Raw genomic sequence first — 12,432 nt, 5'->3', positions numbered from 1 at the left:
CGTTAAACTATGAGGTTTTGCAAAATCCATCCCGGGTTTTCTGAGTCCGGACCGGGATTTAGCTCTAGCTCGCCCTCTGTGGCAGGATCCTCCATTTTTACTCCTGGCAGCTTCCTATAAAAGGACAGCCCTGTAAGCAGGAAGTTGCAACGTTTCAGCTCATGCTGAGTACATGCAACGCACTTACCTTATCTCTTCCTCGTTACCAGACCCGGCTACGTTCCTCGACCACCCCTGTCTTCCGCCTGCCTCGACCACTGCATTCTCACCAACTACGCAACTCTACTGCCAGCCCTGACCTTCGGCTTACGACTCACTACTCTATCAGGACTCTGTCCCTCGGCTCAGGTCGGTTGTTTCATATTCCTACCTCAGGCCTGCAGGTCCGTTTCCTGCTTGAGACGAGCATCGTTACATAAACAGAAGATAAACCGGCAGAGGAATGAGCAGTTGCTACAGAAGCAGAGCAGGACGTCCGGGGAGGAGCGCGCTCTAGCAGCAGACACCGGAAGTAAGAAAGACTTCCAGGTCGGACCGCTGGGGCACGCTCTTCCCCGGACGTCCTGCTCTGCCTCTGTAGCAACTGCTAATTCCTCTGCCGACTTATCTTCTGTTTAACGCCGGGGGCCAGCCACCACATACCATCCCCACGCACCTGTCCCTATCTGAAGAGAAAGAAATGGGTCGCCGACAGGGGGGGGGGGGGGGGGTCAGAGCGTTTATATATATATACGCACACAGATAAACCAGCACACTCCAGGTAAAACTTAACCTGTACACACGTGTGTGTATGTGTGTGTGCGTGTCTGTATATATGTGTGTGCGTGCGTGTATGTATGCAGATGTATATATACATACATACATAATACAATTTACAATTATACAACTATTGTATTTTTAGTGTTTCAGTTTCTTTATTTTTAGAAAAAAATATTCTTTCACCGCATTGCAAGTTAAGATAAGGTGAAGAGATTTCCCTACTTTTTCTTCCAACTGTCCCTGAAATAAAGATGGCGGTCAGTATGATTATAAAACACAAAGACTGAGCCACTGATTGAGCCACTGGTGCTGAAGCAGGGATATCCTTACAACCTGACCTTGGTGTTCACGTGGACTGGAGCTGGGAACAACTGACCTGGAGGAATCTGCATTTAAGAGACAACAGAAGCAAGGCGTTCAGTTTATACAGTTTACAACAAAAAAAGTTTGTTTTCTTTGCTATTTAATATCATGGAAACAGTATGGCGTACAAACCGGTTTCCTTTTAAGGCTGAGTCCATGGTGACTCAGCCCGTGACCGACCTGCGCTCCCATGAGTGCGAAATCTAAAATTTGGATGACCTACGCTTCAGCACGCTTGCGGAAGCGTAGGCGAACCCCTACTAAACTCGCTCTCATTGCGGCTGCAGGGGCTCCGTGTTAAGTGAGAGCGCGCCTCAAGACAGATCAGCATTCAAGTCCGAGGCCTAAGGGTTTCACAAGGTCCTAACTTTTTTATCTGGTTATATTGATAGTCGCATACAGTATACAGCAAGTATATACAGTAATGCTGAGTTGTATGAGTAGCACACAATATACACAAATGTGTCTCACCTTATTCCATAAAATGCAAAACGTTCCCCCCAAAAATCAAATGGAGTGGTCCCTCAGGCGAAAGCTGTAGCGGTCTTGGCGGTCCTCATTCCTTTAAATTATAAGCAGAAAAGAGAGCATTTTTAGAGATTGAGTGTAAACTAAAAATACATAAATTCAACACCCAGTGGAGAAAGAGGAAAGGTGGTTCCATTTCAACATCCATCAACTTGGGTCAGGGAATGTCCCCCAAAGTTCTCTTGCAATTATTTTTTGCTTCATACTCTATGGACAATGTTCTGACCATCGTCAGGCTCAGGCTGTATGGAAAACAGAGCAAAAGGAAAGTTAAAATAAACCCTGAAAAGATCCAATATGACCAAACTCAACGTGAATGGAGCATGCGATACCCTTTAATGGATATTGAAACCAACACTGTATCATTTGCAATTAAAATCACACACAGACACAGAGTATAACTTACCATCCGGAGTTCTGCATCCCACATACCCTCAAGTTTCATCTTTGAAGATGACATGCCCAGAACAAGAAGGGTGGGGATGATGCATCAACAAAGTGTTTGATGGGATGTCTCCCCTCTTTGGCTCTGGCTTGTCTTCTGCCCTCTATCCTTCACCTTGCCTGGCTTTTCCTTCAGCATCACTGTATACAATGTACAATGTTTACAATTAAACTATACATTCTCTGTATTCTGATGGAGTGTCATACTACCAGCTTCGTCCAACTTCTTCACACACATTGTTCCTCCACATCCCTGCAATAATTGTTCACTATCTGCCCAACTTATATACCCTGATCTGGCAGGTTCCGGAGTAAAACGTGGCTGAGGTTCATGCAACGTGACTTTAACACTGTAGCGGTAATTGCATGTGTATATATGGGGCAATATGCGCGGATGGGGGGTGATACATCACATGTGATAATCAGTATTAACCCTGTAATGTTTAACCCTATAGTGTATACATGTACCTGTCCAGACACTGATATGTAACTTGTTAATTTAACTGCAGAACACTATGTACTGTACCCTCTATTAATAAATATTGGTTTTGCGACTACCACATTTTGGTGTTTTGGGACAGAACCTCCCCCCCCCCCCCCTCAGCCTGACGGGTATTATTGGGACCGGAACTTGCCCTCACCCGTCGGAGGTGGTGGGGGGAAGAAGTGGCAGATGAGCAGAGGTGCAGAGGGAGCGCAACACGATCGCGGAAGACACCCGGGACACAGCGTAAGTGCAGTGTCGTGTCTGCTAGTAAAAACATTTTTTTCCCCAAAATATTTTTAGTAGTTCAAGGGTGCATCTTAGAATCGAGGAAATACGGTATGTGGAGAGGGATGGAAACGAAACACACAGTACATGTAATGTTTATAACGGGCACATAAAGTTTAACAAATGCTTCGAAACACATGAAATAAAGTTACTATACGTATACACTAATTCCCTTACTAAAAAAAACCCAGCCTCAATCCCCCCATCCAAATATGTCTTATTCCAATAAAAACGTATTGGAACAACAACAACAAAAAGGCACAGGAGTTAAAATGAGTACTGTACATATTTTTGCAAAGCTGGTGATTATTACCCTGTTATTATCTGTCTGTGTCCACATTATCAGGCAATGTCTGCTGCTGTGTCAATACAGCAATGAGTTCCCTAATCAGTGTTGATTCATTGACCATACACCCCGGAGCAGTATGTAAAACAGCTACGCATTCCCTGGGACGTCCAGCCACTAAAGACATTCACAGTGCCATCTGGCGATCAAATACAGACATTTACATGCACAGAACAAACGCCACCTAACTGCAGGATGACATGTCGCAGCCTTCCAGCAGCTTCCCGTGGCGGGCCCGCGGTACACAGCGTGTTTCCGCAGATGGAATCTCGCGTGTTGACACGGTACCGGGAACAGGAATTCTTGCTACATTTGTACTTGTAAAATGATATTTATTTTTTAATACCTACCTGAACGTGTGTTTTTTTTTTTTTTCACTTTTTGTGCCAGATTGACACAAAAAAAAACTACAAATATGTTCTCCAGAATTACAAACATTTGCGCAGGGTAGAAATCAGCCAATTTAAGTTTGCCAGTTGCCTGGTGGACACCCTGCTCACTATTCCGGAACCAGGGCCGGTGGGGGGAGAGGGGACAGGTGAGCTCAGAGGGACTCCCTGGTTCAGGCAGGCAAAAGGAAAAAACAAAAATTAGCAGACAGAATTGCTACTTTAAATAAACCAACAGCCTTGTATATACAGTAGTCTTGTAGCATTATAGCTGCATTTTGGAACTGTTTTTAATGAATACATCCAAAAAATATGGCACAAAATAAAATGATTGGGTTGTGAGAAGTAAACTGTCCGCCATTGCTACATTTTTTTCAGGGAACCCCGGTAACTTCCCACAGACTCCAGGTTGAAAACCAGTTAAAGTAGCAGTCCATTTATAACCCCCCTCCCCCCTTTAATATGTGCATCAATACAATCCACACAATGATAAGTAATTAGCTAAGTTGCTGATCGATCGGTGAAGATTTGGCTCAGGGGTTCACTAAATGGCTGCCAGTGCAGCAGAAGAGGATCAAAGATGCAAAGTTCAGTGGGGAAGATCATGTGACCAGGCAGCCACTAGATACAATTGGTGCACTGCTAGATAGAGGGCAGGGCTCAAAAAGGGGTGTGCCATGGCCTGTTTCGGAAGGGGATGTGAATTTGTAAATGGTTACTATAGAAACAAAAAATGGTTGTTACATTATAATACATTAAAAATGTCATTGAGAGTTGTAGCATTTTCCTTTTTATTAAAAAACAAGTATTTTCTCATAGTACAGAACTGGTACCACACACATGTAAGATATTGCTTGGTCTGCAGCTTTAAAGGAGGAAAATTGGACAGAACCAACCAAGTCTGAAAGGAAATGGCAGTTTTGGGCTGATAAAGATTTGGTCAGGAACATGCTGGGCTGAACATCAAGGATGAGGTGCTACACTGGTTAATTAACTCTCTCCTTTCCAAGGGGACCTGCTTATAAATGCTGGAGTTTCCTGTCAAGCCCAGGCAGAGCCATGCATTGCAAGCCTCTCTGGCGTATATATGGTGTTAATGAAAACAGTAGCAGAAAGCAACTGGGGACCTCTCGGCCCCAATAATCTGTCCAAGATCTCTACTTATCTTGGCCCTATCTAATATTCAGCTTTTATCCCCTACTTTTCATCCACTTAAGCTACTGTTAAAGTACCCTTATTACATTACACTTGTTAACTGCATTACAGCAGCTTTCAGCTTTATCCACTGGCAGCCGTTGCCTTTTAAGATATTATGCACCTGTAAGTAACTGGTTCACCTCTCATACGCAAGGATTCACGAAGCTCCGATAACGGCTAATAATCCATTGATTTGAATGGCAGATAACGCTCATGGAGCACCGATAACCCTTATCGGACATTCATGAATTCCAGTGAAGTTGAATTCCCCATTTTCAATGATAAAATATACATTCTCTCCGCCCTCTTTCTCTCCCTTCTTTCTCCCCAACAGGTGATAATTGAAAAAATAAAACCCGGTGCCTATAACAATAGTGAATAAATGTGCAGCTCTAACCCAGAAAAAACAATCAACCTCGAAGTTCTAGTGAAATAATATAGTGAAAAATAGGGGAGCGCAGGATATAAAGTGACTATTAATATGCACACAGTGAAAAATAAGGATAATTAAACCCAGGCCCGCCAACAGGGTGGGTCTGCCGGAGTTGGCGTCCCGGGCCCGGTGAGTCGGGGTGGGGGGGGGGAGGGGCAGCTCTCCCTTAGCAGCAGCCTGCATGAATCTATCCCTCTGTCTTACTCAGACGGGCCTCTCTGACGTGAGCGCGCCGGAAGCGCTCTGACGTCCGCGCTCTCTGCTTCCGGCACGTGAGAGGGAGGCCTGTCAGAAGCTCGGCGTGGGACAGAGGGATAGAGTCATGCAGGCTGCTGCTGAGGGGAGAGTCGGGGTCCGGCCGCGAGATCACCGGAAACCGGGCCTGGCCAGAGGTCGAGCCCAACATGCAGTGCCGGCCGCCGGGCCCCCACATCCACTGGACCCGGCCTGATCATCCACTAGGTAAGGCTTTTTTTATATATATGTATTGTGGGGGTCTTTTTAATATGTATGGGGGGGTAGGAGTCTTTTTATATATGTATTGGGGGTGGGCTTTTTTAAAATATGTATTGGGGAGGTGGGGGTCTTTTTAATATGTATTAGCGGGGTGGGGTTCTTTTTAATATGTATGGGGGGTCTTTTTTATATGTATTGGGGGGTGAGGGTAATTTTTTTATATGTATTGTAGGCTTGGGGTATTTTGATATGTATTGGGGGGCTTGGGGGAATTTGTATATGTATTGGGGGGCTTGGGGGAATTTGTATATGTATTGGGGGGCTTGGGGGAATTTGTATATGTATTGGGGGGCTTGGGGGAATTTGTATATGTATTGGGGGGCTTGGGGGAATTTGTATATGTATTGGGGGGCTTAGGGGAATTTGTATATGTATTGGGGGGCTTGGGGGAATTTGTATATGTATTGGGGGGCTTGGGGGAATTTGTATATGTATTGGGGGGCTTGGGGGAATTTGTATATGTATTGGGGGGCTTGGGGGAATTGTTATATGTATTGGGGTTGGAGGTCTTTTGTATATGAATTGGGGGATTGGAGTATTTTATATGTATTGGGGGGCTTGGGGGTATTTGTATATGTATTGGGGGCTTAGGGGAATTTTTATATGTATTGGGGGGCTTGGGAGAATTTGTATATGTATTGGTGGGCTTGGGGTATTTTTATATGTATTGGGGGGCTTGGGGTATTTTTATATGTATTGGGGGGCTTGGGGTATTTTTATATGTATTGGGGAGCTTGGGGTACTTTTATATGTATTGGGGGGCTTGGGGTATTTTTATATGTATTGGGGAGCTTGGGGTATTTTTATATGTATTGGGGGGTTTGGGGTATTTTTATATGAATTGGGGGATGGGGGTATTTTTATATGTATTGGGATGGCTTGGGGAAATTTGTATATGTATTAGGGGGCTTGGGGGTATTTTTATATGTATTGGGGGCTTGGGGGAATGTTTATATGTATTGGGGGGCTTGGGGGAATTTTTATATGTATTGGAGGGCTTGGGGGGATTTGTATATGTATTGGGGGGCCTGGAAGTATTTTTATATGGGTTGGGTTATTTTTTATATGTATTGGGGAGGGTTGTTTTTTTTTATATGATGTGTGTATGTATATATATATATATATATATATATATATATATATATATATATATATATATATATATATATATATATATATATATATATATTATGTGACAAACGGCTTACTCCGGGGCTCCGTCGTTTGTCCGGGACTGTTTAGAACACGGTCTTTTAGGGTAGGTTAAATGATGAGGCGTCACGTACTGTTCCTTTAAACAGGCTATGCCTGGTTTATTCAGTCCCAGGCACTGAGACTGCCACAGTGCATACAACATAAAACAGATCAAAACAAAAGCTGCTCACCTGAGCGATAACTTAACTTAGATATCCCTGACTCAGGGTTGGAAGTGGCTTTTCCACTCCCAACAACAAAACAAGGTACTTTTGCAGTCTTACACAAATGAACAGAAAGATTGAACCTGTTTGGGGAAGAGGCTTCTCCCCTCTGTAGTTCAGCAGCCTTCCAGCCTCCTGGCTCTGGTGGGGAGACCAGAGCAAACAGGAAATCAGTCTTTCATACCTGATTCCTAATTAGCATGACAGGTGACAGAAATCAGGCAGCAGACAAACTCTGGTCTGGATCTCTCATCCCTCAGTTCCAGCGCTTGCCAAACTGTGGGATGGAGTGTATGTATTATAAGGCTGCACTCCCAGGCCAAACAGGATAGAAACTGTCTAGTATCCTGGGAGCCCTATATACGGAATTTATTACCATCCCCTGGTTTCTGTCACATATCCTCCCCCCCAGCTCAGACCTCGAGGGATGAGCGACCATGGATATTAGGGAGTGCATCCTTGACAACCCGTCAGCATTGCCATGTTTGTGCCCTGACCTGTGTTCCACAGAAAATTTAAAGGGTTGTAGGCTTAGGAACCACCTGGTCACTCTAGCATTCTTTTCCCTGTTTTGACACATCCAGGTAAGGGGTGCATGATCTGTGACCAACCGGAATTTTCTCCCCAACAGGTAGTATTTGAGCGTCTCTACAGCCCACTTTATTGCGAGACACTCTTTCTCTACTATGGAGTAATTTTTCTCCTGGGGATTTAGTTTCCTACTTAAATAAAGGATGGGGTGCTCCTCACCTTGAGACTCCTGGGAGAGTACCGCCCCCAGCCCTACCTCAGATGCGTCGGTTTGGACTACGAACTCTTTGGAGAAGTCAGGTGTGACCAACACTGGTTGGGCACAGAGAGCTTCTTTCAGGCTTCTAAAGGCCTGTTCGGTTTCGGGGGACCACTTTACCATTAGCGGTCCTCTTGCTTTTGTGAGGTCAGTTAGTGGGGTTGCCTTAGTTGCAAAATTGGGAATAAACCTTCTATAGTACCCAATTAACCCCAAAAAGGTCCTTACTTGTTTTTTTGTAACTGGCCTTGGCCAATTTTGTATCGCCTCCACTTTGAGTGTTTGGGGTTTGAGTAAACCTCTGCCAATAGAATATCCCAGATACTTGGCCTCCTCCAGACCAATAGTGCATTTAGCGGGGTTAGCAGTTAGTCCAGCAGACCGGACTGCGTCAAGCACAGCTTGGACCTTTGGAAGGTGGGATTGCCAATCTTCACTATGGATTACCACATCATCCAGGTAGGCGGCAGCATACCGAGCATGTGGTTTTAAAATTTTATCCATCATTCTTTGGAATGTGGCGGGAGCTCCATGTAAGCCAAAAGGCAACACCTTATACTGAAAGAGGCCGTCTGGGGTTGAGAAGGCTGTCTTTTCTTTTGCCCTTTCTGTGAGGGGAACCTGCCAGTACCCTTTTGTTAGGTCTAGGGTTGTGAGATATCGGGCTTTGCCCAGTCTCTCTACAAGTTCATCTACCCTGGGCATAGGATAAGTATCAAATTTTGACACCGCGTTTAGTTTCCGGTAGTCATTACAAAACCTTGTTGTACCATCTGGCTTTGGGACTAAGACTATAGGGCTGTTCCACCCACTTTGGGATTCCTCAATTACACCTAGTTTTAGCATTTTTTTAACCTCTAAACTTATAGCCTTTCTTTTGGCCTCTGGGATTCGGTACGGTTTAAGGTTAACTCGGACCCCCGGTTCAGAGACTAGGTCATGTTCAATTACGCTAGTTCTACCTGGCCGTATAGAGAAGATTTCTTTGTTTCTTTTCACTAAATTCTGAACCTCTCGTTTCTGATGAACAGACAGGGTTTCAGCTATGCTAACCTCTGGGTCAGTTTCTTGATTCTCTGACGGACCTGGGGGTACTAGGGTTAACAAGACTTCTCTATCTTTCCAGGGCTTGAGTAGGTTTATATGGTAAATTTGCTCAGGTTTCCTCCTACCTGGCTGTCTTACCTTATAATTTACTTCTCCCACTCTTTCCAAGACCTCATATGGCCCATGCCATTTAGCAAGGAATTTACTCTCCACGGTGGGAACCAGAACTAGTACCCTATCACCTGGAGAAAAAATTCTGACCCTAGCACCCTTATTATATGTATTCCTCTGTGCTTCTTGAGCTTTCTCCATGTGTTCCCTCACTATGGGTAGGACTGCAGCAATGCGGTCCTGCATCTGGGCAACATGCTCTATTACACTTCTGTAAGGGGTAACCTCGTGTTCCCAAGTCTCTTTGGCTATATCCAGTAAGCCCCTTGGGTGTCGGCCATACAATAGTTCAAACGGGGAGAAGCCAGTGGATGATTGGGGAACTTCCCTAATGGCAAATAACAGGTACGGTAACAAACAATCCCAGTTTTTCCCATCTTTATCAACCGCCCGCCGTAACATGCTCTTTAAGGTTTTATTGAACCTTTCCACTAAACCATCTGTTTGTGGATGATAGACTGAGGTTCTGAGATGCTTGATTTTTAGGAGTTTACATAGCTCTTTCGTTACTTGGGACATAAATGGTGTTCCCTGGTCAGATAGAATCTCTTTAGGAATCCCGACCCGGGAAAACAGAACTACTAACTCTTTTGCTATGTTTTTAGCTGAGGTGCTACGTAGGGGAACTGCCTCCGGATATCGGGTGGCATAATCTAATATTACCAATATATGCTGATGTCCCCTAGCAGACTTTATTAGGGGTCCTACTAGATCCATAGCAATCCGGTCAAATGGTACCTCTATTATGGGAAGGGGTACCAATGGGCTGCGGTACGCCTTGAACGGGGCGGTGATCTGACATTCTGGGCATGAGGAACAATAATTCGTAATTTCTGCCAGAACCCCAGGCCAATAGAAGCTTCGGAGAACCTTTTCTTTTGTCTTTTCCACCCCTAGGTGTCCCCCCAATGGATGACTATGTGCGAGGTGTAATACTACGTTACGGAATGTCTGTGGTACCAACAATTGTTTAGTTGTAACTGATTTCCTTTTATCAACCCGATATACTAGGTCGTTCTCTACCTCGAAGTAGGGGTAAGCAAGTGACCTATCTAGTTGGCCAGGAGTACTATTCTGGTCCCGTATATTTCCCCTTGCTACCGCTAATGTGGGGTCCTCCCACTGGGCCTTCTTAAAACTCCCAGGACTGACCTCTAGGTCAGCGAGGGTCTTATCCGGTTCTGGGGTGGTAAGTGTCTGCTCAACATCTTGATTTGGGTTATTCCCTACCAAAGTAGTGATGGGGAAGGGAATTTTACAGCACTCCTCCTTTTCCCCCTTCTTATTTGGGCCCTCGTCAACCTCCATTTCTGAAAAAGGGAAAGGATTTGTTTCTTCTAATACTTCGTTATGGTCCGCTATTGAACTCTGGGCGCTATTCTGAGCGGGGGACCACATTTTTAGAAAATGGGGAAAGTCGGTCCCTATTAACACATCATGTGCCAGTTTGGGTACAATACCCACCTTGAAATCTAAAGAACCAAACTCTGTTTCAAAAAAAACATCAACAGTGGAATATTCATGATTATCCCCATGTATACAACAAATTGCCACTCTTTGTGAACTGTTTCCCTGTTTCTTCTTAATGGGCAAGAGGTATTCGGACACTAGTGTGACCATGCTCCCAGAGTCAAGAAGTGCCCGAACCCTCTTACCATTAACCTTTACAAATGCCCACAGATGGTTATTCAAGGGGTCCTCTGGGCTAGGGCCCATACATTGGGACAACAGCGAATAAGGTTCCACGCTGTTGCATTGCATGGGCTCATCATTTAGTGGGCAGATTTTTGCTGTGTGGCCCCTCTCATGACAATTTACACATTTAGGTACATAGTCTGTGTCCCACTTAGAGCCTTTTCCCGGCTCCCCATGTTGGCTATTGCCCTTAGTGTGCGAACCACTGTTGCTTGTGCTGCGTGAAGGGGGTCGCCGCTCTTCAGCGCCCCTTAACCCCGGTACCCTTTTACCGTCTCTGGAAGAGTCCTGGAACCTCGGGTAGTGGGGTTGCTCCACGACTGTGGGTTGCGGGTGCTCTTCTGCTGCATTGTACCTTTCTACGAGGGCCACAAGCTCATCCGCATTGTGGGGGTCACTCCGACTGACCCAACGGCGTAAGGCAGAGGGAAGTTTCCTCAAGAACTGGTCCATGACCAACCGTTCCACGATGTGGCTGGCTGAGTTGATCTCGGGTTGTAGCCACTTCCGGGCGAGGTGGATGAGGTCATACATCTGGCTTCGGGTGGCTTTATCCATCGTGAAGGACCATGCGTGAAACCTTTGGGCGCGAACAGCCGTGGTTACGCCGAGGCGGGCGAGGATCTCGAACTTCAATTTTGCATAGACGTTAGCTTCGGCTGGCTCTAGATCAAAGTAAGCCTTCTGGGGTTCGCCGCTTAGGAAGGGTGCGATTAGACCAGCCCACTCAGCTTCTGGCCATCCCTCTCTCTGTGCCGTGCGTTCAAACGTGAGAAGATAGGCTTCCACATCATCCGAGGGTCCCATCTTCTGAAGGTAGTGGCTTGCCCTGGTCATTTTCGGAACTGGGGCTGCCGCTGCCAGTGGAAGGTTACTGATAGTCCCCCTCAGGATCTCGAGTTCCTGCTGTAAGCCCTGAGCGAACCGCTGTTGCTCCTCTCTCAGCAAGCGGTTTGTCTCTTGCTGGTTTGCATTCGCGTTTTGCAGGGCTTCATTCGTCTGTTGCTGGTTTGCATTCGCCTGTTGCTGGTTGGCATTCGCCTGTTGCTGGTTGGCATTAATCTCTTGCTGGGCTATTAGCAGCTGTTGATGGGCTGCATTCGTCTGCTGCTGGTTTGCATTAGTTTCTTGCTGGGCTATTAACAGCTGTTGCTGGGTTTCATTCACGTCTTTCTGGGCAGCGACATTGCGTACCAGCGCACCCACCACGTCTTCCATCTTGTTTGCAGAGGATGAAAAAAACTTTTTTTTTTTTTTTTCTTTCAAAGTTCTTCAACCCGCAGACCCCCTAGTGCTCTGCCCGCATTCTCCACCATATGTGACAAACGGCTTACTCCGGGGCTCCGTCGTTTGTCCGGGACTGTTTAGAACACGGTCTTTTAGGGTAGGTTAAATGATGAGGCGTCACGTACTGTTCCTTTAAACAGGCTATGCCTGGTTTATTCAGTCCCAGGCACTGAGACTGCCACAGTGCATACAACATAAAACAGATCAAAACAAAAGCTGCTCACCTGAGCGATAACTTAACTTAGATATCCCTGACTCAGGGTTGGAAGTGGCTTTT

The 12,432-nt window shown here is 45.7% G+C and overlaps 1 long non-coding RNA gene across 1 annotated transcript; it reads right to left on the bottom strand.

The window, feature by feature from the left end:
• Positions 1-1,009: 1,009 nt before the first annotated feature.
• Positions 1,010-2,535, bottom strand: LOC142496535 (uncharacterized). Its single transcript, XR_012802038.1, has 3 exons — positions 2,057-2,535; positions 1,594-1,684; positions 1,010-1,145 (listed from the first exon to the last, which is right to left on the bottom strand). It is a non-coding gene; the product is annotated as an uncharacterized LOC142496535 (long non-coding RNA).
• Between the last annotated feature and the right edge of the window lie 9,897 nt (positions 2,536-12,432).

The sequence above is a fragment of the Ascaphus truei genome, chromosome 6 (assembly GCF_040206685.1).
Source record: "Ascaphus truei isolate aAscTru1 chromosome 6, aAscTru1.hap1, whole genome shotgun sequence".
In the NCBI taxonomy this organism is placed as follows: Eukaryota; Metazoa; Chordata; class Amphibia; order Anura; family Ascaphidae; genus Ascaphus; species Ascaphus truei.
Note: the sequence above shows the minus strand (reverse complement) of the source record. Positions and strands in the feature narration are given on the sequence as shown.